This window comes from Canis lupus, chromosome 6, assembly GCF_011100685.1.
Source record: "Canis lupus familiaris isolate Mischka breed German Shepherd chromosome 6, alternate assembly UU_Cfam_GSD_1.0, whole genome shotgun sequence".
NCBI lineage: Eukaryota > Metazoa > Chordata > Mammalia > Carnivora > Canidae > Canis > Canis lupus.
The window spans coordinates 50434193-50457870 of record NC_049227.1 but is presented as its reverse complement, the minus strand read 5'-3'; the positions used below and the strand labels follow the sequence as shown (position 1 = coordinate 50457870).

Below are 23678 nucleotides of genomic sequence, written 5' to 3'. Positions count from 1 at the left end.
GCACGCCGGCGGGAGCCAGAGCCTCGGGCCGGCCCCCCCACCCCCGCGCCGCCTGCACCGCGGAGCTCCCCGCCGAGGGCGCCGCGCCTTCGGGCCGCAGCCGCCGAGCGCGCAGCGGGGGCCGCCGAGCCGAGCCGGGAACGGCGTTTGCCCGGGCCGAGGCGGAAGCCGGAGCGTTTGGGGGACGGGACCGCGGGAACCCGGAAACGCTGGGCCGCACCGGGCTGGCGGCGGCGAGGGCGGCGGGAGCCGGCGGCTCGGCGCGGCCGGGGGCGCGGGGGACCCAGCGGGCTGGGCGGCCCGGGCGCCGGGCGGAGCCACCCCCGGGGGTGCGCGCGGCGGGTGGAGCCGCGCCGGAGGTGAGCGTGCGGCGCCCCTGGGGAGGGAGGCGGGCTTGGGGGCGGCGGCGGCTCCGGAGGCTCCGGGGCGGGGAGGCAGCGCCCGGGACGAGCTCCCGGAGCCGGCGGACGGCAAGGTGTGCGGGGGCGGAGGGGCGCCGAGGTAACGCCGGCGCGGGGCGCGGGGCCCGGCTACGCGAGCGCGGGAGCCGACCGAGTGACACGTCGTGCCCCGGAGCGACGACGTGCGGGATGTGCCGCGGGGAGGAGGGGAGGGAGCCCGGGAAAGGGGTGTGTCGGGCGGCCGCGGGGGGCCGCGCGTGTCCGGGCGCCCGGGGCGGGGGGGGCATCGGGGGTTCGGGGGGGGCGCGGGGCGGCCGGGGGGAGGCCGAGAGGACTGCGGGAGCCCGGGGGGCCGGCGGCCCGCACTCCTTCGGCGGACGCCCCCTGCGCTCCGGCTCCCGCGGGCCTCGAGGACGCGCACGGGCGGGTGGGAGGCCGGCGCGCGGGGCTGCGGGAGCAGGTGCGCGGGGCGCGGGGCGCGGGCGGAGGGTTCCCGCCGCGAGGCTCCCCGCCACGTCCCCTCCACCCGCCGACCGCCTGGCGGGAGCGCCGGCTCACAGGAGGTGAAGGATGACGGTAAACGTCCAAGTGGGCCTCGCCTAGCACACTCCTTACCGTTTCATTGACTTTGTAGCACAGAGACGGAACCTTTTATTCTGTTGTGTCCCATGCAGTATTTTGAAATGGAACCAAGAAGTTTTTTGTTTTTTTTTTTGGTTTGCAGTCCACATTCAACTTTGATAGGTAAAGACGAAATTGGGTAGGGTTTCTCACTTGGTGCTCCTACTTCTTTTTTTTTTATTTATTTTTTATTTATTTATTTTTTTTTGGTGCTCCTACTTCTTTTCATTGGTCAGCTCAGCTTGCTTCCTTCAAGGGAATGACTTTGAGGTTTACGTTTCTGATCCTAACATTTCCTCCTGAGGGTAGGTTCTACTTTTTCAGCGTCTCGGTTTACATCGCCCGCTCTTTTTCATTCCCGCTACTTCCTTGCTAAATGTGGTGCTTGTCTCCTCTTACTTGCATTATAGCGGTGGCTTCCAAACTGGCCTTCAATCTGTCGCCCTTCCAGGCTCTCCCCTCATGAGAGACACAGGCAGAGAGAGGAGCAGGCTCCATGCAGGGACTCGATCTCAGGTCTCCGGGATCACAACCCGGGCTGAAGGCGGCGCTAAACCGCTGAGCCACCCAGGGATCCCCCACACCCCCTCCGTATTGCTTCTTAAAGATAGAAGAGTAGTCCCTGGCTACTCTTCCCTCGGAGATACTCAGTGACTCTATTGGCTCCAAAATACATGTAAGATTATTTAGGGTGGCATTTAAGACCTTTCAAAATTATGACTGGCTATGGCTACTGTCAGATTTAATATGTCCCTTTCATTTTTAAAAATTGCTTTATCCCACAAAATCCTATTTTTTTTCTTTAGCCAAACTTCAGTAGTTACTTGGAACTGTTATTTCTTTTATTTTAAATTTATCTTATTCTTGAAGATTTTATTTATTTATTCATGAGAGACACAGAGAGAGAGAGAGAGAGAGAGAGAGAGAGGCAGAGACGCAGGCAGATGGAGAAGCGGGCGTCCACGCAGGGAGCCTGATGCAGGACTCGATCCCTGGCCTCTGGGATCAGGCCTTGACCTGAAGGCAGATGCTCAACCGCTGAGCTACCCAGGCGTCCCACCTTCAGTTTTTTTCCACGGAGTTCTGGAAATTCTTACCCAGTTCAATGGTGTGAACTTAAAGTTATGAGAAACCTGTATTCCAGAGGACTTGTCACAATTCTTTCCATGAATCTTTTTGAAACAAGGTTTTTAAATTTTTTTTAAAAATTATTTATTTGCAAGGGAGAGGGAGAGTGAGAGGACAAGAGGAGGAGGCAGAGAGAAGCATACTCCTCATTGAGCAGGGAGCCTGATAGGGGTCTCCATTCCAGGACCCTGGGATCATGACCTGAGCCTGAGCCATACGCTTAACCAACTGAGCTACCTAGGCGCCCTAAGACAAGCATTTTTGGTTCACAGCAATTTGGAAAAGCTTTCAGGAAAACATCAGTGTAAAAAAATAACTATCTGTAAATGACAAAAGACCATGGTCAAAGGCCATGGTTAAAGATCTGATGAGAGTTCATTCTAATGCAAGGATATTTGGTTATTTCTGTGACATATTTTGAGATGATAACTGGAATTATGACTGATAACATTATATTCAGATATATCAGATTTTAAGAAATTTTATACAATTTCTAGAACACAATAACATCCACCCATACAAATATAACCTAGGCAAGTTACACACACTTATTTACCAATGCTTTCTATATCATTTAGCGTATCAAATTAGCCTAATTAGTTTGACATCTCTCCTTTTTTTATAAGGAGAGAGAACAAATCTCTCTTTGGAGACCCTCTGGAACAAAACAAAGTTCCACATTCAAAAGACTTTATTTAGGATTTGATTTTTGAGAATGTTGCCAATATTAAAAAGACACATGATTAAGGGGCACCTGGGTGGCTCAGTTGGTAAAGTGTCTGCCTTCAGCTCAGGTCATGGTCCCAGCATCCTGGGATCCAGTTCTGCGTTGGGCTCCCTGCTCTGGGGAGCCTGCTTCTCCCTCTGCCTCTCCCCCCTGCTCATTCTCCCCCCACTCACCTCACATAAATAAATAAAATCTTAAAAAAACAAAAAAAAAAAAACAAAAAACCCCCAAAACACCACATGGTTAAATGGGATCATAGCTAGTGCTGTGAAAATCCATTTAACCTAGGTGACAAAACACTGAAGGCAAATAACTGAAAGTTACATAGTTATATATATAAATCTTAGCTCTTTTAGTAGAGAAGACTGTTTTGTTGAGTAATCAAAGACCTGATAAAATGGGAATCACAAGAAGTTATTTTGATAAAGCACAAGATCTTGGGACACCTGGGTAGCTCAGTGGGGTTGGGCCCTGCCTTGGGCTCAGGGCATGATCCTGGAGTCCCAGGATGGAGTCCCACATCAGGGCTCCCTGCATGGAGCCTGCTTCTCCCTCTGCCTGTGTCTCTGCCTCTTTCTCTCTGTGTCTCTCATGAATATATAAATAAAATCTTTTAACAAGAACAACAACAACAAAAAAACCCCACAGGATCTTTGTTTTCTAGACAGATTACTTAAAAGATAAAGGAAACCCATTCAGTCTTATCAAGAGTAGACCCGTAGTTCAAGAAAGCTTTGTTCTTTTAGGAGAAATAGATTCAATTCTAGTTTTACATCAGTATATATTTTATATTAAGGCTCGTTTTTATAATTAAAAAGGGAATAAAAAGGGAATAAAAAATAAAAATAAATAAAAAATTTATTTTTTATTTAAATTATTAAATAATTTTAAAATTATTTAATTTTAAAATAAAATTAAAAAGGGAATAAAAATTCCCTTATAATTAATGCATTCAGTTTTAGCCACTTGACCACTCAAAATAAGTTTCTCCTCTCTCTTCCCAGCTTTCTGTATCCATTTAGTTTTTGTCTTGTCTTTTGCTCTACTCTTCCTCATTCTGGAACAACCAATTAGTCTACTTTAGGACAAAATTACTCTTTTTTTCTTCTCCCCTTATCTCATGATTTTTCATAGCAAAATACATCCTACTTGCCTTGTATACAGTCCCCCCCTTATTTCTAGTTTTTTAATTACATATATTAGAGTGCTTAACTCTTAGAAACCTTAATTCTAGTGAAAACTAGGAAGGAAGTAATTGTGAAATGTTTTTCATACACCAATATTCTAGTTAACTGAAAAAGTGTACTACAACCACCCCCCCTCTCTTTTTTTAAGTAATCTCCACATTTATTATGGGGCTCAAATTTACAACCTCAAGATCAAGAGTTACATGGTTTACTGACTGAGCCAACCAGGTGTCCCCACATTAATATTCTGTAGATTGGCAAATTTATGATTACTTCATTTCCTAATTTCTACAGGTATATGCTTCCCCATGATCCAGTTTTTTCATTGTGGCACAGAACATGTTTACTAACAGACCCAGTATCTCTGGTTGTTTTGGGGGGTGGGGTACAAAATGGTGGTTTTATTAAATCACAGGGACAGGACCCATGAGCAGAAAGAGCAGCTGCTTCTTGGTTGCTTTGTAAGAGGCCAAAAGTAGGTTAACTTACATTTAGTAATTAATGTTTCTATATTTGCCTTATGTGTGATAATATACATATTCACTGAATATCCATCATTTAAATTTAACTTCACTTCACAAAATTCTCAGGGCATAAGTTACCAAAGAGATTTGGAAAACTATTTCAAGCAGACATATTGTAAAAGATAATTATTGTTGGGATGCCTGGGTGGCTCAGCAATTGAGCCTCTGCCTTTGGCTCAGGCCAAGATCCTGGGGTCCCGGGATCGAGTTCCGCATCGGGCTTCCTGCATGGAGCCTGCTTCTCCCTCTGCTTGTGTGTCTGCTTCTCTTTCTGTGTCTCTCATGAATAAATAAATACAATCTTTAAAAAAAGAATTACCGTTGAAAAGTTTATTTGTGAATTTTTATATTTTTAAACGTTTTAACATTTAAAGTTTTACATTAACTCACTTGTTTTAAATAAGTACATTTTGAAAAAAATACATTTCGATTACTCATGAAAACTTTATGAGAATTTAAGCAGCTAGCCATCTTATTTTTCTTGCTGACAAATTTTGTAACAGATAACGTGTGCTTATTTGACTAGGAAACCCAGGTAGAAGAGCTTTATGTCTGCATTATATTTAATGCTGACAACTCTGGATATATATCCATTTTTTGTTTGGTTGGGTTTTGTTGTTTAGCTAAACAAACAATATTCTTATTTGCCAAAGATTACCTGAGTCATGTGAACTTAACATTTCTGTTAGTTCCTGTATTTCTCTCAGAGAATATTAAATTAGTATAATACTCCTATTTCCATAATTCAATTAAATTGAGCTCTTTTACAAACTCTTTGGCAAGACCATCCAGAGGTAGAAAAATACCACACACCTAAAACATACAGACAAACACAAATGAGATTTTTTTTTTTGAAGATTTTATTTATTTATTCATGAGAGACAGAGAAAGGCATTCTTGGGACTCCGGGATCACACCCTGAACCAAGGGCCGCTGCTTAACCACTGAGCCTCCCAGGCGTCCTTTTTGTTTTAATTAGATTTTATTTATTGATTTGTGAGAGGCACAGAGAGGCAGAGATACAGGCAGAGGGAGAAGCAGGTCCTGATAAGGGACTCAATCCCAGAACCCTGTGATCATAACCTGAGCCAAAGGCAGACTCAACCACTGAGCCACCCAGATGCCCCCAGCTTTTCTTTTAAATTCTTAGTCATGTATCAGGGACAATGATAGAAAACTCACTAGTTTATTTGTTGAGAAGACTTTTTTTTCTAAGTTTATTTATTTACATAATCTCTACACTCAACATGGGGCTTTGAACTCATGACTATGAGATCAAGGGTCACCTGCTTCTCTGACTGAGCCAGCCAGGTGCCTGAGAAGACTCTAAGTTCATTTGCTCCATATCCAAATAGCTCCCTTTCCCTTTTTAGTGTCAGGGTCATTGTCTCTGACTCTCTTTGAGAGCTTGGTGGAGGATAGGGGGCTTAAAGTTCAAGTGATGGAAGGCATCTGAGGGTTGAGGTGGGGAGGGAGAAGCCTTGCAGGGGTGGACAGAGGGAGATAGGGGCCTATCAGGAATTCAGGAAGATTGAATGAAGTTGGCAGGAGGAAGGAGCAGAAGCAATGGGAAGGGAGAGAGGTCTTGGAGCCAGTTTGGGAAGCACTTAGGTCTCCCGAAGAAGCCAATGAAATTCCAGATTATACTCAGCAAAATCACGCCAAAAAGAAAGAGATGGCCAGAGTTGGCAGAGTATAAAGCCAGTAGGGGTTCAAGAAGAGGATTTCAGTGGACTGAAAAGTTCTCGTGGGAGGAACAGGATGAAATGGAACAGAGGGACCTTATAAAACCGCTCCCATCAGGCTCCAGATACCAGCTTCCAATTAAACTAACTTACCATAGAGCTCCTTTAAAAAATCCTTTCAAATATCTTATCAGGTTTCAACTGGGGCAAACAGTAAATATTCCAGATAGTATTGAACTCCTTTTTAAAAATATTTTTTTCAAAAAAATTGTTGTTTTTTTAAACCAAAGATAAACCTATCGACTCAAAACCAAAATCAGTAAGCCTTTTATGACTTAACTGTGATGCAAGAGACATCCCCAGAGAAGGTAGAAAAGATGCAGGCCTCGCAGGGTCCAGAACCACTACTAACAATAGCCAGAAGAAAGAGACATGGCCCCATCTCATCCTACCCCCTGCCCCCCACAGCTAGCAACAGTCAGTAGGATGCTGGCTTCCAATGGAGTGCAACTCACATTTCTGTCCAGCCCCTATTCTGTATTATTTCTTCTTATATTCTCTTAACGCCACATTCTTGAGGCTCCTAACCTGATGGTTGAGCCACTTGCACAACCAGGAACCAATAACCTGCATGCTCCAGGCAGACAGAATGCCAACCCAAATTCTTAGGGCACAAAATGAGACAAATGGAAGGTAATAGTTGCACCTTAGGAAGCAAGGATCAATAACTAACGGGTACCCTAAAACCAAATTTCCCAAGAATCTTAATTCGGAGAACTAATATAAATGTTTTTCTTCTGCTAATCTGATTTGGAAAGGAAGGGATAGTAGGAAATTTTACCTTCCTCTCCACTGGGCATTCCAGAGAGATCAGGGAAAGCTGATTTGGTAAGAATTCTTACCCATCTCTGGCTTCTGCCAGTACTTCTGGGGTCCCACCTGCGAGCTGTAGAGTGCATAGGGTATCTCAGCAATTGCATCCTTTGTCACCAGAAAGGGTAGGGGAAGAAAATAATTTTCTCTTTGATGTTCTAAGTTCCTAGCTGAAACTCTTATAATAAAAGACAGATTAACAGGAGAAAAATAGAGGCTTATTAACATATGTTCTCCAGGGGCACCTGAGTGGCTCAGTGGTTGAGCGTCTGCCTCTGGCTCAGGGCATGATCCTGGGGTCCTGGGATTGAGTCCCGCATCAGGCACCCTAGGGGCATTCCCTCTGCCTGTGTGTGGGTCTCTGCCTCTCTCTGTGTGTCTCTCTCATGAATAAATAAATAAAATCTTTAAAAAACAAAAAACAAAAAAACATATGTTCTCCATATATACAAGGTATACATTTAGAAAAACTGAATAACTCAAAGAAGTAGCTTTAGAATTCAGAGGTGCCTGGGTGGCTCAGTTGGTTAAGCAGCTGCCTTTGGCTCAGGGTCTTGATCTCAGGGTTCTCGTCTCCTTGCTCAGCGGGGAGCCTGCTTCTCCCTCTCTCCTCTGCCTGTTGCCCCTCTGCTTGTGCACTCTCTGTCAAATAAATAAATAAAATCTAAAAAAAAAAAAAAAAATCAGGATTAAATACCACTTTAGGAGGGAAAAGGGAAGAGAGATGTAGGCCTCTTAGGGGAAAGTAAGTGATTTTTAGGAAAGATGAATGGGCCCTTAAAAGAATAGATAAGAAGTAATATAGTTTGTGCCAAGGTTTATCTGGGTGTGGTGTTAATTTCTAATCTGCTCTCCGGTAATGAGTCAGGCCTCCCTGGTTGTTGAAACTCCTCTGGGGAGGAGATTTATGACAACTGAGTTCCTTGTAGAGGATTTGGTTTTAGGTAGATAAGGGAGGTTTGGGGAAAGCCTCCCTTGCATTTGCTGTTTTTTTAAGTACCTACAGCTTGAAATAACCAATATGCTGAAGTGCATACTTTGCAGGTAGCATATTCTATTTCCTTTCAGCCCCATTTTATAGATGAGAATATTAAAGGTCAGATAGTTCAAATAATTGGCCCTCGGTTCTACACACACTCTTTACATTGCTTCAGTTATATCTGAAATGGATGTAATTTGTATTCTCAGATAGGTCTTTCATACAATAGGAACTCAATATGATGAATGAATGACTGGATACACATTAGAATAAATGTAAATAACCTCAGTTAAAGTCAAGTCTTATCATTCAGTACCTGTGAAGTATAATAACTTTTAAGCTTCTTTCTCCTGAAAGTTTTAGAGAGGGAACTTTGTATTTGATATTAACCTGCTGTGGAATTTTTGTGTATGTGTATGAAATTGCAAAAAAATTAAGAGTAAATTGCAGACCCGTCTGCATAACTGAAATCAAACCAGTAGTTAATAATGTCATTGAACATCATCAAACCCGCAGTTAATATTGTTATTCATGTGTATGAATTCATTATTAAAGTTCAGATCAATATGAATTGGTAGCTAAATATTAGATATTGACCCTCTAAAAAGCAGGTCAATCCTAAGTACATTCAACTTAATTGTCTGCTTTAATGAAGGAATATAGTGCTGTGATTATATATTTTTAATGAATGTTTTTTTAAATTTTTATTTACTTATGATAGTCACACAGAGAGAGAGAGGCAGAGACACAGGCAGAGGGAGAAGCAGGCTCCATGCACCGGGAGCCCGACGTGGGACTTGATCCCGGGTCTCCAGGATCGCGCCCTGGGCCAAAGGCAGGCGCCAAACCGCTGCGCCACCCAGGGATCCCATGAATTTTTAAATGTCTTTTGTTATGTGGATTTGAGAGTGATTGGTATATAAATATGAGAGTTTTTACTTTATAAGCTTGAATGGTACTCAGTTTCTTTATCAAACTGGCTACCCAGAATTCTTACTAGTTTATCATTCACATGGGAGATAACACTCAAAAACCAAAGACCCAGTTGTTGTCTAGAGAGAAGTGTTTTGATTGAACAAGTATGCTAGATCAGGAAATAGAGTAGAAATTAGAGTTAAGACGAAGCTGAAACTTTAAGGTCACAACAGGTAAACTGCTAAAAAAGATCATTCCAATAAGAGAAGTGTCTACATACAACTACATACCTGCTCTACCTACTTTTTCTGTAAACGATACGAAGTTTTTTCTGAATTCATGTTTTTTAAGGCAAATTTTATTTTATTTTTTAAAAATATTTATTTATTCATGAGAGACACACAAAGAGAGAGAGAGAGAGGGGCAGAGACACAGGCAGTGCTAAACCGCTGAGCCACCCGGGCTGCCCTTAAGGCCAATTTTTTTTTTTTTAATTTTTATTTATTTATGATAGTCACACAGAGAGAGAGAGGCAGAGACACAGGCAGAGAGAGAAGCAGGCTCCACGCACCGGGAGCCCGACGTAGGACCCGATCCCGGGTCTCCAGGATCGCGCCCTGGGCCAAAGGCAGGTGCCAAACCGCTGCACCACCCAGGGATCCCCTTAAGGCCAATTTTAAACAATGTTTCTAGTAGCATTTTCTAACATGAGTCTTACAAAGGTATTCAGTGAATATTCAAATAAAGCACTGTAGTATTATAACCACTTCTTCTGATTGTTATCTTTTAATCCTAATAACCATATTGTGAGGTACATACTATTTTTCTACCCATATTATAGATGAGAGAAAGGAGAGGCAGAGAGGTTAAATACTTTGATTTATCAAGGGGTGGGGACAGACTGTGAAATTAGGCAATCTGAGTCTAAGGTATATTCTAATATACTATGCTGACTGGCCCTCTAAAATGTAGATGTTCTTAAACACTTGGCCTTTGCTGCAAAGATGATGTGAAAGACTTATTATAAAAATTTATAAGCCATGAACTGGTAGCTTTGACTGAGAGAAATCTTGCTTTATATTTGAGCTCTGACATTTCATGCAAGAAATTATATACTTACTATCTCAGAAACTACAGATTTTTAGATCTGTAAAACGAGTGATTTCATTTTACAGATGAAATGAGATTTGAATAGGATAATGCCTGTAAAGCACCTGGTGCAATGTCTGACATGCTGGAGGTGCTCAGTAAATGTTCTTTTATTAATTTAACTTGTGAAGTTACAATTATTAGAAAACATTTAATGAAAACCAGTTTGGCATGGGTGCCTGTATCTTTTATGTATTATATACAGAGATTTAATTCTCAAGGATCATTCTTCCCTTCTGAGAATTTACATATTGTACAGTTTATGTATTCTTTTATAAATCAACATAGACTACATGCCTATTATATGACATACACTGGTAAGGAGATGTAGGAAATACAATGATGAATAAAACACAGAAATGTACGTATGTAAAAAAATTAAATTGATAAAATTCATAACCAGTACCACAAAATATAAGTATAAAATCACATTGATGGAAGCTTTAATCTGCTTGAAACTTGTGAACACTTCACTGAGAGTAGACTTGTATTTTGATACAAGGTGAGAAGTTCTACAGGTAAAGAAGGGAAAGGAAATTTTTAATTTTTTTTTTTTTTTAATTTTTATTTATTTATGATAGTCACAGAGAGAGAGAGAGAGAGAGGCAGAGACACAGGCAGAGGGAGAAGCAGGCTCCATGCACCAGGAGCCCGACGTGGGACTCGATCCAGGGTCTCCAGGATCGCGCCCTGGGCCAAAGGCAGGCGCCAAACCGCTGCGCCACCCAGGGATCCCCGGGAAAGGAAATTTTTAATGAAAAAAAATTTTTTAAAGCGTGGAGCCTAATTATGGCTTGAACTCATGACCTTGAGATCAAGATCTGAGCTGAGATTAAGAGCTGGATGTTGGGATCCCTGGGTGGCGCAGCGGTTTGGCGCCTGCCTTTGGCCCAGGGCGTGATCCTGGAGACCCGGGATCGAATCCCACGTTGGGGTCCCGGTGCATGGAGCCTGCTTCTCCCTCTGCCTGTGTCTCTGCCTCTCTCTCTCTCTCTCTCTCTCTCTCTCTGTGACTATCATAAATAAATAAAAAAAAAAAAAAAAAAAAGAGCTGGATGTTTAACTGAGCCACCCAGGTGCCCCAAGGAAAGAGTATTTTTAATTTTTATTTTAAAAATATTTTATTTATTTATTCATGAGAGACAGAGAGAAAGAGGCACAGACACAGGCAGAGGGAGAAGCAGGCTCCCGGCAAGGAGCCGAATGTGGGAGTCTGACCTCTGACCTCGGGATCACGCCCTGAGCTGAAGGCAGCCGCTCAACCACTGAGCCACGCAGGCTCCCGGAAAGAGTGTTTTTTAAATAGGGATATTTGTTCAAAGAATGCATGAAGAAAAAATGTTTGAGACAGGTCATAGTTTATGACAGAAAATTTAGATCAGGGCCAGATGGTGAGGGACTGTTTTATGTGAGTTTGTACTCTATCTTCTATTGATAGGGAATTCGTTAAACTTTACAAAAAGGAAGGAATGTGATCAGATCTATTCAGCTCTATGGAGGATAGAGTTGTGAGAGGCTGAAGGCTGACCCATAGTTGGGAGGCAGAGTGACATGAGACTTGAACAATAAATACTGAACAAGCATAACTGAAATGTATTCATAATCTATGTAGTTTATAAACCCATGGAATATAAAAACTCCTAAGACTGTAGGTTTACTTGGGAGTGGTGTCAATTTCCTGTGTAGAAAGGGTGGTAGTTAAAAAAAACAACCTCTACATAGCATTTGAATTCTAACAATGGAATTTTGTCCTTAGGGGAGGGTTGTAATCTTCCCTTAATTAGCCCAAGCAGAGTTAATAGCTAGAGTTCAAAAGCTTTTTTTTTTGTCCTTGACAGCCTGTCAAACCATAAATCCATAAATAGTATCTAGTTTTATATGTTCTATCAAGTTTCAGGTAAATAATTTTAGACACATTTTTCCAAAAGTTTTACCATTTGTGAGTGCTACAAAGAAAAACATCTTAAGGCCCCTGATCTTTCAGTTTATCCTCAGCCTGAATTAAATAAATAGCTAAACATTATTCTTAATTATCCTTGTACATTTTAATACTTAAACATTTAAAAAATGCTGGAACCTTCTTATTAATGCTAGTGCTTCGGGAACAATACTATCTTATAGAATGAATATATTATGTTTGACTTTCTGCATATAGATAGGTATATTTTATTTTATTTTATTTATTATTTTTTTAAAATTTTTATTTATTTATGATTGTCACACGGGGGGGCGGGGGGTGGCAGAGACACAGGCAGAGGGAGAAGCAGGCTCCATGCACCGGGAGCCTGACATGGGATTCGATCCCGGGCCTCCAGGATCGTGCCCTGGGCCAAAGGCAGGCGCCAAACCACTGCGCCACCCAGGGATCCCTAGATAGGTATATTTTAGATGGCATGTTTTGATACACATAGTATACCTCAAAATGGGAAATAAATCCTGTTTAAAGGAGTCAATTTGAGAATAGTCTAGTGCAAAGAGAAAATTTTAAATTGGGAATTGTTTTCTAGATTATAAACTGTGTCTAATTACTGCTACTAATATTTTAGGTTATAAAAACAAAGACATGAATAAAAATAGTGACGATCTGTAGTTTTTGCCTTTCATGTCCTTTAAAATAGTAAAGAAATTAATATTTTCTAAAATAAGCATTAGTAGAATTACTTTGTAACAGGTCCTTATGATGAGGTAGCAGGGCTTAGCTGAGAACAAAGCACAGCTGAAAAAATTTTTAAAAATCCTGGAATCTCCTTTTTGTTTACCTCTCCCAATTTCTGGGTATATAATCAGCCACTCACAGGCCTGGGGCAGCAGCAATTCCTGCCCTTTCCCTGTGCTTTAATAAAACCACCATTTTGGGGGATCCCTGGGTGGCACAGCGGTTTGGCGCCTGCCTTTGGCCCAGGGCGCGATCCTGGAGACCCGGGATCGAATCCCACATCGGGCTCCCGGTGCATGGAGCCTGCTTCTTTCTCCCTCTGCCTGTGTCTCTGTCTCTCTCTCTCTCTCTCTGTGACTATCATAAATAAATAAAAAAATGAAAAAAAAAAAAAAAACCACCATTTTGTACCAGAGACATCTCAAGAATTCTTTCTTGGTCATCGGCTCCGGACCTCATATTTTAAAACGTCATCACTTATCTTCCCTATGGAAGTGTTATTACTAACCATTTAGTTTTGTGAACAAAGCGTATGGGCTTCAAATTTTCCATAACAGAATGTCATTAGAGCAATATCTCATTTATTTGGTATCCTTGATTTTTTCCTGAGTCTGGCATTTATTTTAAATAATATTTATTGGGACACCTGGGTGGCTTAGCGGTTGAGCATCTGCCTTTGGCTCAGGTTATCCTGGGGTTCCGGGATCGAATCACACATCGGGCTCCCTGCGAGGAGCCTGCTTCTCCCTCTGCCTGTGTCTCTGCCTCTCTCTGTGTCTCTCATGAATAAATAAGTAAAATCTTAAAAATATATATTTATTAAGCACAAACTATCTGAGGGGAACTGTTGTATGCACTCTTCAGCATAAGCCAGCTTTCTTGGTAACTGATTGATTCTTTTTTTAAATTTTTTTTTTTTATTTATGATAGTCACAGAGAGAGAGAGAGGCGCAGAGACACAGGCAGAGGGAGAAGCAGGCTCCATGCACCGGGAGCCCGATGTGGGATTCGATCCCGGGTCTCCAGGATCACGCCCTGGGCCAAAGGCAGGCGCCAAACCGCTGCGCCACCCAGGGATCCCAACTGATTGATTCTTTTGAGTACTGAAAACTTCATTTTAACCAGTTTTCCTCCTAAACATTTTAAATGTTTTCTGCCTAAGTAGACATAGAATGGAGACCATTAAATTAAATTTTAATTAAAATTGTTAAAATTAAAAAAATATAGATATCCTGTGGCTACTGTAACAAATTATCCCAGATTGGTTGCTGAAATTTTTAAAAAATAGATTCTCCCAGAGTTTTGGAGACCAGATCCAAAATCAATCATCACTAGGCTGATCATCAGTGTCAACAGGGCTACCTACGCTCCCACTGGAGGCACTAAGGAAAAATCCATTCCTTTGTCCTCCATCTCGGTGGTTGCAAATCTTTGGTTTGTGGCCAAATCACTAGTCTGCAAAGCCATCATCTTCAAATCTCTCTCTGAATCTATCTTCACACTGCCTTCTCGAGTATTTGTGTTTTTTTTCTGTCTAAGGACATTTCTGTTGGCATTTTGGGCTCATTCACTAATACAGGATAATCTTCCCATCTCAAGATCCTTAATTTCATTTGTAAAATCCCCTTTTCCAAATAAGGTAGCATTTACAGGTTCTAGGGATTAGGACCTATATCTTTGGGGGCCATTATTCAGCCTACTACAATCCTCAGGCATATTTTCATGAATGTGCACTATGATATAGAGATTCTAAGAATATGTAGAGTATAGGATCCTAGGACCCTATGAAATTATAAACTCAATTTGCTTTTTTTTTTTTTTTTTTAAGATTTCATTCATTTATTTGAGAGAGAGTTTGAGCAGGAGGAGAGGCGGAAGGAGAAGCAAGACTCCCTGCTTAGTAGGGAGCCTGATATGGGGCTAAATCCCAGGATTCTGGGATCATGACTTGAGCCAAAGGCAGACACTTAACCGAGTCACCCAGGTGCCCCTCAATTTGCTTTTTATTTGAAGCCCATGACAGGATCAGACTTTGGATTTGTTTTTCAGAAATATTGACTGTAGTTAAAAGAGATAAGTTGTTTTAGGGGTGTCATAGAAGCTTTCTGTACCTTACCTGGACTATGGGCTGTGAATATAGGGTCTCCAGTTTATTATTTTCATTCTTTAAGTTTTCTAGTTATTGTAGAAGCAATAAGTGAACAACACTATATGCCAATTTGCAGTAAAATGTTTGTGCCAACTACTTGATCACTCAAACCCTTATGTTGAGTATAGATATTTACAGGCAGTAGTTTAAGTGATTTTTTGTCTTAGCATGGTGAACTACTAGTATCTCTTTCACCACTGGTAATAGGGTCATTAATGGCCTTAAATCGAGTCGGATCAGGAAGCTGCTTACAGATTATTCTCAGTGGTTCTGTTACACGAACCACATTTGGTACCAAAAACTATTATCAGTCAAGGTTCAGTAGAGAAAGAGAACCTTTCACTATTATACAATAAGGGATTTATGATAGGAATAAGACCTTTCACAATTATGGGGAAAGTAGGGTAAGTAAAGATCTGAAAAGAGAGTGTTGGGGGGAAGCAAAGGGTATTGAAGGATTCCTGAAAAGTCACTAAGCAGCCCTCCTGAATGTCTAGTGTGGGTACAAAGGTCAGAGCTTTGAAAGGAATCTAGGAAACAAGGCATATCCTATAGCCAGAACTGGACCATGTAATCGAGCTGATGGAAAGGTATATAGAAAGCTGTCCTCCCTGTGTAGCAGTCTTTCTCTGTCCACAGTCAAGAGTCTGGTGGAGACCCCAAGATTGCTAGAACTCATACAGCAGTTCGGCAATGTGGCAGGATACAAAACCAATGCCCAGAAATCAGTGGCATTTCTATACACTAACAATGAGACTGAAGAAAGAGAAATTAAGGAATCAGTCCCATTTATAATTACACCCAAAAGCATAAGATACCTAGGAATAAACCTAACCAAAGAGGTAATGGATCTATACCCTAAAAACTACAGAACACTTCTGAAAGAAATTGAAGAAGACACAAAGACATGGAAAAATATTCCATGCTCAGGGATTGGAAGAATTAATATTGTGAAAATGTCAGTGCTGCCCAGGGCAATTTACATCTTCAATGCAATCCCTATCAAAATACCATGGACTTTCTTCAGGGAGTTGCAACAAATAATTTTAAGATTTGTGTGGAATCAGAAAAGACCCCAAATAGCCAGGGGAATATTGAAAAAGAAAACCAGAGCCGGGGGCATCACAATGCCGGATTTCAAGTTGTACCACAAAACTGTGATCAGCAAGACAGTGTGGTACTGGCACAAAAACAGACACATAAATCAGTGGAACAGAAAAGAGAACCCAGAAATGGCCCCTCTATGGTCAACTAATATTCGACAAAGCAAGAAAGACTATCCAATGGAAAAAGGACAGTTTCTTCAATAAATAGTGCTGGGAAAATTGGACAGCCACGTGCAGAAGAATGAAACTGGACCATTCTCTTACACCACACACAAAGATAAACTCAAAATGGATGAACGATCTAAATGTGAGACAGGAATCCATCAAAATCCTAGAGAACACAGGCAACACCCTTTTTGAACTTGGTCACAGCAACTTCTTGCAAGATACATCTATGAAGGCAAGGGAAACAAAAGCAAAAATGAACTATTGGGACTTAATCAAGATAAAAAGCTTAAGCTTCTGCACAGCAAAAGAAACAGTCAACAAAACTAAAAGACAACCTACAGAATGGGAGAAGATATTTGCAAATGACCTATCAGATAAAGGGCTAGTATCCAAGATCTATAAAGAACTTCTTAAACTCAACAGCAAAGAAACAAACAATCCAATTGTGAAATGGGCAAAAGACATGAGCAGAAATTTCACAGAGGAAGACATAGACATGGCCAACAAGCACATGAGAAAAAGCTCCGCATCACTTGCCATCAGGGAAATACAAATCAAAACCACAATGAGATACCACCTCACACCAGTGAGAATGGGGAAAATTAACAAGGCAGGAAACAACAAATGTTGGAGAGGATGTGGAGAAAGGGGAACCTACTTGCACTGTTGGTGGGAATGTGAACTGGTGCAGCCACTCTAGAAAACTGTGAAGAGGTTCCTTAAAGAGTTAAAAATAGATCTGCCCTACGACCCAGCAATTGCACTGCTGGGGATTTACCCCAAAGATACAGATGCAGTGAAACACCGAGACACCACCCCAATGTTTATAGCAGCAATGTCCACAGTAGCCAAACTGTGGAAGGAGCCTTGGTGTCCAATGAAAGATGAATGGATAAAGATGTGGTCTATGTATACAGTGGAATATTACTCAGCCATTAGAAATGTCAAATACCCACCATTTGCTTTGACATGGATGGAACTGGAGGGTATTATGCTGAGTGAAGTAAGTCAATCGGAGAAGGACAAACATTATATGGTTTCATTCATTTGGGGAATATAAAAAATAGTGAAAGAGATTAAAGGGGAAAGAAGAGAAAATGAGTGGGAGGTATCAGAGAGGGTGATGGAACATGAGAGACTACTAACTCTGGGAAATGAACAAGGGGTGGTGGGAGGGGAGGTGGGCGGGGGGTTGGGGTGACTGGTTGACAGGCACTGAAGGGGGCACTTGGGATAAGCACTGGGTGTTATACTATGTGTTGGCAAATTGAACTCTAAATAGATAGATAGATAGATAGATAGATAGATAGATAGATAGATAGATAGATAGATAGTCTGGTGGAGAGCATGAGCCTGTTTTTGTGCAGAAGGATCAGCAGTTGTGAGGAAGAGCTGACCTAGAAAGGGGAAGATTGAGGATAACTGGAACCTATTTCTCTGTTTCTGTTTTACCACATTTAACCCTGAGTATTTTCTGAAAGTGATGGCTCTTGTGTCTTTCAAGTTTTATGCAGACTTTGTATTTAGGCAATTTTAACCTAGCACCATACAGATTAAGGGACTTTGGGAAATATATTTGAGTTTAACTAAGTTGACATAGGTATCATCATTTTCCTATGATATTTTTCTCTTGTACCCTAAGTCATAGCAGTTTACATACTTATACTCTTTCTTGAGTTATTTGAATAAGGTGTCTTCCAAGCTAGAGGATAAACTTCATGAAGAAACAGACTGTATTTGTCTTGTGCAACATTGTGTACCCAGTTCTCATCACAATGCCTGAGTATTGTATGTATTAAATATTAGTGGCAAGTTACAGAGTTATATGGTACCTTTATTTTTCACTTCTGCCCCCGATCTCCTTGGTATTGAATATTTATTAATGGTTAGTGCCTGTGGACCTTACCTGGCATTTATACTAGTCTCTGTTGTTTTAAAAATAACTTTGGTTTTCTTTTTTTCTTTTAATAGAATATCTTAAAAGGGGGGCGGGGCAGCCCTGGTAGCTCAGTGGTTTAGCGCCGCCTTCAGCCCAGGGTGTGATCCTGGAGACCCAGGATCGGGTCCCGCGTCAGGCTCCCTGCGTGGAGCCTGCTTCTCCCTCTACCTGTGTCTCTGCTTCTATCTCTCTCTCTGTGTCTCTCGTGAATAAATAAATAAAATCTTAAAAAAAAAAAAAATAGGGGGGTCCCTGGGTGGCTCAGCGGTTTGGCGCCTGCCTTTGGCCCGGGGCGCGATCCTGGAGTCCCAGGATCGAGTCCCACGTCGGGCTCCAGGCATGGAGCCTGCTTCTCCTTCCTCCTGTGTCTCTGCCCCTCTCTCTCTCTGTCTATCTTAAATAAATAAATAAACAAACAAACAAATAAATAAATAAATCTTTAAAAAATAGAATATCTTTAACTTCTGTCTAGCTTTAAGTGGAGGAAATGGCTATAGCAGAAAGTGGTAGAGCAGTTTAGCACAGAGATGAGGAATGGGAAATTGAGGCACCACACATTCAAAGGGGATCTTAGAGCTATACTAATTAGATCATTATGTTTTCTAAATTACTGACATTATATAAAGACTACTATAATACTGAACAATTTTTAATCTAAAAATTATAATGCAAATAGGTTTTGTATTTGTATAGTTGAAGAAATATTTGAGTATTATGGATTTTACTCCGTGTAAGAATGGAAATGCTGCAGTAGTGAAAGAGCAAGTTAAAAATTGACAGTGGTGTAATTTACATACTGGTGATATTTGCCTTATGTAAACAGACACCTGACACATTGAGGAAGAAAGGAAAGGAGAAACAATGAAAAGTTGTTTTACTTAGAATGTAATAGGAACCTTGGATAGTAAAGAGTTGATTCTTAAGTTTTACTGAGCAGGATTGTGCTTTTTCTTCAACACTTAAAAGTGAACTAATTTAGTGGAAGTTATGATTTCTATCATAGAAACAAAATTGATTATACCAATCGGATAAATTATCTTTAACTCATTTTTCTTTCACTTACAAAAAGTAAAATTTTTTGAATTTTCCATAGGATTATTATGGATTTCAAGTATGACATATTGTTGCTACTTTTAGGAAATGCTGTGGCTAATTTTGAGGTAGTTTGAAAGGAATATATAAATATCAGTGGTCAGAAGTAAAGGCAGTGTGATTAATTTTGTCATTATTTAGCATTTAGTTATAGGTTGCAGCTTTAAAGTTTGGCATCATGGAAGAAAATGGACAAAAAATTGCAACTGAGGTCAGTATTTTTGTATGTATTTATTTGCTTTTTCTGTTCATTTGGGAAAATCTTAAAAGATCTATGTTTACCAATAACTGTTTCTGACTAGCATATAGTGTGAACTTTTATTTACCTAGCACTTTATAATTTGTGTTTTCATATGTACTCTATTAAATCATTAACCTCTAGTAGATTATTATACTATGTACTTGAGTATAGTTCAGAACTAGTGTTTAGAAAATGTAAATATAGCTTACTCTAAAAACCATAAGTTAAGAAATTTAGCCTTTTGTTTTTACAATTGAAGCAAATTGATATGCAGAATTTCTTAGGTATGTAATAGTCTTTAAAAATCTATGTAAATTTTATTACAATTTAAAAACATTGACAAAACTTTTGGTCTTTTAGGACTTTTAGTAGCTGGAGACATATCAGCAAAATGCAGATATTCTTGTTTCAGCAGAAATAGTGGGCTTCATATACAGTCCTAAAAATTATATGCATATACATTGATAAGCTATTGGAATAAGTGTATAGCTAGACTGATTTTCAGATTTACCTACAAGGACCTATCTGTGTCTGAAAAGATGAGTAAAAATTATTAGTATATAATGTTTTGAATATTTCAAAATTTAGTTAATGCATATCTAATGCAATTAATGATGGTATATAAACTCATTTCTCACTAATCCTGATTAATGTGGAGGTAGAGGTGGTAGCAGTAGTGTACATTAATCATATATAATTCATGTAATCTTTATTTTTAAAACATTTTAAGCCTTTAAAGTAACTCAGAATTAACATTGTAATGCAAATATCTTTGGAAGCTACTTTTTAAAGAAAACGAAGGACATCTAATTAGCATATAAAATGTACTTATTTTGTACTTTCTAGTGTGTTTGCAAAACCTTTTTTTTTTTTTTAAGTAAGTTCCATGCCCAGCATGAAACCCAATATTGGCCTTGAACTCAAGACTCTGAGATCCAGACTTGAGCTGAGATCTAAAGTCAGCGGCTTAACTGACTGAGCCACCCAGGCACCTGTAAAACCTTTTTGTTCTTAAGATTACTAAATAATTACTAGAATCTCTTTGGACTCTAAAGAGGATTACTAATATTTTTTTGTGCAAAATGTAAAAATAAATTCTAATCAAGCTGTCATCCAAACTCATCAGATCCCAATGAATGAAGTTTTGTTGTACATTTTCCCCCAAGAATTGAGATGAGATTTAAAAATAATAAAACAACAAATAAACGAATAAATAAATAAATAAAATAACTTTATAAATACCAAACTTATCTAACAATTCAGAGGAAAAATAATGATTAGAAAGCAAATGCAAGGGATCCCTGGGTGGCTCAGCAGTTGAGCATCTGCCTTTGGCTCAGGGCATGATCCTGGAGTCCTGGGATCAAGTCCCACATTGGGCTCCCTGCATAGAGCCTGCTTCTCCCTCTGCCTATGTCTCTGCCTCTCTCTCTGTGTCTCAGGAGTAAATAAATAAAATCTTAAAAAAAAAAAAAAAAAAAGAAAGCAAATGCCAGATCTATTAGAGTGACTAAGCCCTGAAATATTCCTTATGTAAAGTACTTTTAGAAGTACTAGCAGTGTGATTGCTATATCAAATCACACATTCAAAAGGTTATGTTTATAAATTATTATAATGCAATAATTAAATACCATTAATTGTACAATAGTTCATTGTTTTTTTTTAATTTATTTTTTATTGGTGTTCAATTTACCAACATACAGAATAACCCCCAGTGCCCGTCACCCATTCACTCCCACCCCGCCCTCCTCCCCTTCCACCACCCCTAGTTCGTTTCCCAGAGTTAGCAGTCTTTATGTTCTGTCTCCCTTTCTGATATTTCCCACACATTTCTTCTCCCTTCCCTTATATTCCCTTTCACTATTATTTATAGTCCCCAAATGAATGAGAACATATAGTGTCTGTCCTTCTCCGACTGACTTACTTCACTCAGCCAATAGTTCATTGTTATATATGCTATATATTATATATATGTTCAGTCTATGATTTAAAAATTCAGGCAAAAGTTTTGGATGAAACAATTGAAATTAGATTAATAGAATCATGTGGGTGTGTGTTAGAACTGGAAGAGACTTGAGAAATCTTAAAGAATTAAATTTTAGAAAAATAGCTTAAGATTCTTGTGCCTTACATAATGTTTAGGAGCTACTTGTTGAAAGATTTTAAGGAAATTTTAAAATTTTTAAATTTAAAATTTTAAAAGGAAAAGGATGCTGAATATTTATAATGGGTAAATAAAAGGTCTACTCTGATGGAATATTAGAATTGTTAAAAGCAATGAGCTAGTCTGTATAGCACATAGCAAAACAGTGCTGAATAGAGTAAGGAAAATGCTGAATAATCTATATATATATAGTTTGATGCCATGTGCATATATGTATATATATGTATATTAATGTAATTATGACTTACAATTATATCTATATATGTATCAGCATTTTTCAATAGTAGACTAGAAATACATACTCTAAACTCATAATAGGTTCCTACTAGGAGGGAAAAAGGAATAGGACTTAGAGTTGTGGCTTAAAGGGGACTTTGCCTTTAGTTGTAATGTTTTATTCCTTTACAAAAAGAAAGATAAACAAATGTGACAAAATTGAGACATCAGTTCTGGGTGTTGGAATTATGGATATTTACTATGTTCTTCATACTTCATTGAATTTTAAAATTCTATTTTTTCCCCCTCAAGAAAGATCTATCTTTTAGGAAAAGGTGGAACTTTGTAATTACAAGACTTTATTTTCCATGTTACTAGGAAACCCAAAAAAATTTTGAAAACTTTTAAGTAGAAATATGAAATGCTCTAGGTAATTTATTATGGCTTTGCTACTAGAGTCCTGGGTTTAGGGATTTCCAAAAAAAATGAAATAAAAATTATTGATGAAATATATACCAAAATATCATTAGATGTCTTTGTACAATTGATTATGGTTCAAATTTTTACTAATTAAAATAAGTTTCTACATTTTTCCAAGAATATACTGCTTTTTAAAATAAAGTAATAAATGCTATATTTATTTATTTATTAAAGATTTTATTTATTTATTCATGAGAGACACAGAGAGAGAGAGAGAGAGAGAGAGAGAGAGGCAGAGACACAGGCGTGGGACTCGATCCCGGATCCTCAGGATCAGGCCCTGGGCTGAAGGCGGCGCTAAACTGCTGAGCCACCTGGGCTGCCCCAATAAATGCTATTTTTAAAGAACAGAACAAAATTTCGTTCTGATAACTAATCAAGAAGAGTGCATTTTTCAGGCTTTAGCTATTAAGATGAAAGTGGAACATCTAAGCATCCTTGTTCTTCTGATCCTGCTATAAATCTGAGAGCCTCACTGAACCCAAAGTGAGTTCAGGGAGCTTACTAACCAGGGACCTAAGAAAAACGTGGACAGTAATTTGTTGACTGGTTTGTAAGGCTTTGATAGTAAATCAAAAAAGCTACATTTGTGAGAGAACTTAGCACAGTTTCTTGTTGATCATTGGTTTTTTAATTCTTTTTTTTCTTTAAGATTTTATTTATTCATGAGAGACACAGAGAGAGAGAGGCAGAGACGTAGGCAGAGAGAGAAGCAAACTCCATGTAGGGAGCCCAATGTGGGACTCAATCCCGGGACTCCAGGATCACACCCTGGGCATGAAGGCAGGCCCTGCTCAACCGCTGAGCCACTCAGGCATCCTATCTTGTTGATCATTGGTTTACAAGTTTTTTAGATAGGAAATTTTAATGAAATAAAGAATAATATGGAAACTGGAGGATTAGCAATACTTGAAAGGATTAAAAAAAGAGGGGGAATTAGGTGGCAACAGAAGAAAATTTAGGGAGGACTAAAATTAAATCTTAAACATGAGGTTGTTTAGAGTTTGTGTGTTCAATGGTAGAAAATATTGTACACTTTAAAATGAAACAATATTAATCTTACAAATTATAGAAGTAGATTATGATCTTTGTTTTGGTAGATTTCATATTTATGATTTGCTGTGAATTTATGGTCTGTATTAAGTGAAAATATTTAGTTTTATCTGCATTGTACTGTCATCCTTGTAGTGTGTATAGCTTCTTCTTCTTCTTCTTCTTTTTTTAAGATTTTATTTATTTGTCCATGAGAGACACAGAGAGATGCAGAGAAAGAGGCA

General features: G+C 39.7%; 1 protein-coding gene across 1 annotated transcript in view; it reads left to right on the top strand.

Annotated features, from left to right (window-relative positions):
* The first annotated feature begins 239 nt into the window (after positions 1–239).
* Positions 240–23678, top strand: part of SLC35A3 (solute carrier family 35 member A3) — a 51337-nt gene continuing 27898 nt past the window's right edge. The window contains 1 exon segment of the mRNA NM_001003385.1: positions 240–359. The gene's annotated coding sequence lies outside the window, so the exon portion shown is untranslated.